This window comes from Mesocricetus auratus, unplaced genomic scaffold (assembly GCF_017639785.1).
Source record: "Mesocricetus auratus isolate SY011 unplaced genomic scaffold, BCM_Maur_2.0 Super-Scaffold_100020, whole genome shotgun sequence".
NCBI lineage: Eukaryota > Metazoa > Chordata > Mammalia > Rodentia > Cricetidae > Mesocricetus > Mesocricetus auratus.
The window spans coordinates 21675038-21680725 of NW_024429201.1; positions in this window are offsets into that span (position 1 = coordinate 21675038).

Genomic DNA, 5688 nt, shown 5'->3' on the forward strand with positions numbered 1-5688 from the left:
AAAGCAATATAAAGATTTAACACAATTCCCATTAAAATCCCAGCACAATTCTTCACAGACCTTGAAAGAACATTTCTCAACTTTATATGGAAAAACAAAAGACCCAGGATAGCCAAAACAACCCTGTTCAACAAGGCAATGTGCGGAAGCATCACACACTTCCCTGACTTCAAACTGTATTACAGAGCTATAGTCCTATAAACAGCTTGGTATTGGCACAAAAATAGACAGATAGACCAGTGGAATCCAATTGAACACCCCAACATTAACCCATACACGAATGAACACCTGATTTTTGACAAAGAAGCTAATATTATACAACGGAAAAAAAGAAAGCATCTTCAACAAATGGTACTGGCATAACTGGAGGCTGACATGTAGAAGACTGCAGATGTATCCATGTCTATCGCCATGCACAAAACTTAAGTCCAAATGGATCAAAGACCTCAACAGAAATCCAGCCACACTGAGCCTCTTAGAAGAGAAAGTGAGAGGTACCCTTGAATGAATTGGTACAAGAGACCGCTTTCTGAACTTAACTCCAATAGCACAGACACTAAGATCCACAATTAATAAATGGGACCTCCTGAAATTGAGAAGCTTCTGTAAGGCAAAGGACACAGTCAACAAGACAAAAAGGCAGCCCACAGATTGGGGAAAGATCCCCACATCTCATAGGGGACTGATCTCCAAAATTTACAAAGAACACAAGAAGCAAGTCTCCAAAACACCAAAGGATCCAATTAAAAAGTGGGATACAGAACGAAATTGAGAATTCTCAGTAGAGGAGTATAAAATGGCTGAGAGACACTTAAGAAAGTGCTCAACATCCCTAGACATCCAGGAAATGTAAATCATAGCATTCTGAGATATCTTACTCCTGTTAGAATGACTAAAATCAAAAACACCAATGACAGTTTTTGCTGGAGAGGACGTGGAGAAAGGGGAACACTCCTCCACTGCTGGTGGAAGTACTGACTCATACAGCCACTTTGGAAATAAGTATGACAGTTCTTCAGGAAAATGGGAATCAGTCTACCACAAGACCCAGCAATTCCACTCTTAGGCATATACCCAAAAGATGCACATTCATACAACAATGATGTCTGTTCCATTATTTGTAATAGCCAGAACCTGGAGGCAACCTAGATGCCCCTCAACTAAAGAGTGGATAGAGAAAATGTGGTACATTTACACAATGGAGTACTACTCAGCAGAAAAAACAATGGGATTTTGAAATTTGCAGGCAAATGGACAGCACTAGAAGAAACCATCCTGAGTGAGGTAACCCGGTCACAAAAAGAGAAACATGATATGTACTCACTCATATATGGATTTTAGACATGAATCAGGGGAGTGCCAGCATACAATCCAACTGCCAGAGAGTCTGGGAAACAGAAACTTCATCCAGCGACTGATGGAAGCAGAGGCAGACAGCCACAGCTAAACACTGAACTGAACTCCTGGAAACCAGTGACAGAAAGAAAGAACTGAGGAACAAAGGGGTTAAGACTAGGCTGGTTTAACCCACAGAAACAGTTGATCTCAACAAGGGAGAGCTCTTGGACCCCAGACTGATGGCTAGGTGGACAGCATGGGACTGACCCAGACCCCCTGAATGTGGGTGTCAGTGAGGAGGCCTAGGTAATCTATGGGGCCTTAGGTAGTATTTATCCCTGGCATACAAATAGATTTTGGCTGCCCATCCCACAATGAGGGATGCTCTCTCAGCCTGGACTCTTGGGGGAAGCCCAGGCCCTGCCCTGGATGAAATGACAGACTCTGGAGATCCTCCATGGAGGGCCTCACCCTCCCTGAATATCAGAGTGGAGATTGGGTGGGAGACTGGGGGACCTGGTGGGGAGAGCGGGGGAGGAGGGGAGGAAGAGGGAGCTGGATTGACATGGGAAGCAAGCTTGTTTCTAACTTAAATTTTTTTTAAAAAGGAAGGGGAAAAAAGAACCAATGAGAATTTTGAGGAGGCTGAGTTGGGAAAGCTTCCTTCAAGTATGCCTGGGTCTTTGCTGTGAGCATGGTATCACTGGTGGCATCTCTCTGTGGAAACTTGAGACTCACAAATACTATGTGATTATCAGTGATGCCCCAGCACAAAGAGACTTTACTAAAAGCACGAGCACAGGCACATCTGGGGCTAACCATGAGGTCCTGAATCTGGTACTTCCAACAATGGCAGATCTGGGGGCATGTCCCGTGTGAGCATCACACCAGGTGTGAAATAGTTAAATGTTGACATCAACAAAATACCTTCCACTGGGCCACCTTGCAGCCAGAAGGAGATGTGAACCATTTACATTTAAAACAAACAAACAAAGCTGACTGCAACTCTGACGTGATAGCATTTGGGCCAACTTCTGTTTGGAAGGGTGACAACATGTTAGAACCACTGATGTGCTAATGAACCTTGGGTCACGGGGACAGAAGTCATCTGTGTAGATGTCAATGGGACTACATCCCCGCCATCATCTTGTCCAACTGACATAAGCATCTATATGTATATGTTGTCTGTATACTGGGTGTCTATAAATTACTGGTAGTGGTAATGCCCCTGTGTGCTGACGTTTTCTCAAACACATCATGTTTGTCACTTTTGCTGCAGCCCATGTCACAACTAAAGTGTGATAAAATGGCCCGTGAGGCTTTGCGTGAAATACCTCCTGGGGACAAAGCGGGCTTCAATGGCAAGAATATGTTTGTCAAAGATGTTTGTCTTGGCAGCATTGCTGGGGATGGCAAAAGCGATCCCTGAGTGGAAGCCTCACCTCAAGTGATTGTTCCGAAACCACCCAGGCCAAACTAGTGCTGGCTCCACCCTGCACTGGGTTGCCACTTGGCTCAAAGCAAATTCACTGAACAGAAAGAAAAGATAAATGGCCACTCTGATACAGTGCTGGAAGGTGGCCCTACAGCATGGGAATCTGGAGACACTGTCATCCTCAGCATGGCGCCAAGCCAAGCCACACAGCTGACGGCATCTCTGACTATACTGTTCTGGACTGTCATGCTGTTTGTGATTTGAGACAGAAGGCTGCTGTCAGTGTCATCAAAGCCGTGGACAAGAAAGCAGTGACTGTAAGTCCAATTAGACAGCTGTTATTTACCCCTCAGATATAAGTGTCACTACTGCACCTTGAAGGATACCTTGCTGTCACACCTGCTGTGCGGCCTGCATCCGAGAATGTAGCGAGGTGGTTGGGATAGATGACACAGAGACCGGTCGGTTGCTTTAAGAAAACTTTATGCTCCCCACATCGGCTTAGGAGAACTCCCCAAGAAAAAACGCTTCCCTTTTTAAGGACTTCTGCCATCCATCTACATACAATCAATTCTTTCCAGACTTCTCACCCTCCTGGCTGGTGGTTTAATCTCTGGCCCCAGAATCGGGGAGACACAGCAGGGAGCAGGAAGAGGCATCTAGCCATAGGGGGGATCAAAGTCATGGTGTTTCAGTGAGCAAGCCCTTAACAGAGCCCTATCAAGAGCTTTATTTCAGTAAACATTATCTCGCAGTTGCCTGCTCCCAGGCCTAAGGGGAAGTGGGTTTCTGCTCAAGGTCTGGTGTCCCCACACCTTGCCAAGTTGGTTACTGTTGCAGTTCATAGACTTCCCGTAGTTCTTCCAGTACTATGAAAGCTAGTCCCCTGGGAGGAGGCTTGTGGGTCAGACCCAGCTCCATTCCTCCATAATGATTTTAAAGGTGCTGTAGGAGTAGGAAGACCATCAGCTCCAGCCCAAAGGTACAGACACACAATCTAATGGGTCCTCTGATGCCTCAAAGTTCAACTAGTAGAAAGGAGACAGGGAAACCCAGTCTAACACAGGCATGTCTGTGTTTAAAATGGAACAGTTGACAGGCAGAGCTGCCCAGAGGCGAGAGCTCAGGAAAGTTTGCCCAGAATTTGAATCCTAACCAAGGATCCTCCAACTTCTGCCTGGCTTGGCTTGGGAACTGCTATAGGCAACTTGGTGCCTCCTGCTTCCTTCTTGGAATAGAATATTCCTTTTGGTTATTCTGTGCCCATTCCACCATTGTATTTTGAGTGGGATTTGGCAAGTAACTTGTTTATAGATCATAAGCCTTTAGTTGAGAAATAAATTCACTTTTTACTTGCTTATACACACATACACACAATTGTGTATTTGCTAACTTTTTTTCTTAAGAAGAGTCTCACTATGTAGCCCTGGCTGGTCTAGAACCTCATATGTAGTGCAACCTGGCTTCAAAGTGAGAGATCTGCCTACCTCTGTCTCCCAAGTCTGGGACTAACGGCATGCAATGAGCACACTTGGTTTTGTACACATATGGTTTTGGAAAGAGGACATGGCATCAGGTGACTGTGAGCTCAGTCATGAGAGATTAGAAACCAGAGTCACTAAACTGCATTTTTTGAGTTCCTGACTAACAAAGACTGTGTGATATGTATCACCTCATTATGGCCTTGTTTTACAGTGACAGAACAATAGATAACTACCATATAATGTGATGTCATTGTGCATATGGTAATTTCAACAACACAAATAGATGCTGCAAGCTTAATTTCTGTTCCTTACAAGAAATGGAGAGAGTCATGTGACCCCGAGGTTTGCCTCCATGGAAGAACTCAACTGTCAGCATGTATCATGACAGACTTGGAAGTCTTTTCTTGCAACTCTCTTTTCAGAATTCTTGCTGTGGATATGTGTGGCTTGGGCTTGCCTGGCACCTCATTCTCCTTGAGCTAACAAAGCCCTGCTCACCTCTCCATCCATGCCGCTAATGGGGAACCTCACTAGCTTTCTCCTAGACAGGGTATGAAATTAAGCTTCTTGACTGGGATCCTGATTTTATGTCTATGAGATTGGACATGTGTTTTCTTGTGAGGAGTTGGCCCTGATCCCTGTAGCTGCCAGGATGACATAATGTGGAGAAAACCTGCCTGAAATTGAAGCTGAGAGAGGACAGACAGCTGGTGATAAGATAGGGGAGGAGACACAGGGTCTGGTAACCTTGCTTGTATCTAGATGTGTTTATCTCCAAATGTTACATAGAGGCCTGTCACAAATTAATGTGTAAGTTGCTCTGAGGAATTTATTATAAGTGGATTAGTCCCCCCTTTTTTCTGTAAGGGTGAGGGCACTAGGATCACAACCCAATTTTGAACTACTTAGCCAACTTCTTTTCAAGAACATTTAAAAATTTTCTAGTTTATCCTATTGTCCATGTGTTTTGTCTGTATGTAATCTATGCACCACGTGCATGCCTGGTGCCCTCTGGGGCCAGAAGAGGGGTGCTGATTCCCTGGGACTGGAGTTGCTGGCAGTTGTGAATGCTGGAAATTGATTCTCTGGAAGAACACCCAGAGCTCTTAACTGCTGAGCGAACTTCTAGCATCTGTTTATTAAGTTATCTTCCCATCAGTCGTACTGTGATTAGACTTATTGTAATCTCTGATGCATTTTCGCTCTATCTAATCAATTTAAATGCCTTGGGAAAATTATTCGTTGACATTAATCTCTACTACAGAAATATTCTCTTTGAATCCCTTTTTGTTGTTGTTGTTGTTTTTCCCGAGACAGGGTTTCTCTGTATTGTTTTGGAGGCTGTCGGTCCAGCCCGGCCTCGAACTCACGGAGATCTGCCTGCCTCTGCCTCCGGGGTGCTGGGATTAAAGGCGTGCACCACCACCGCCC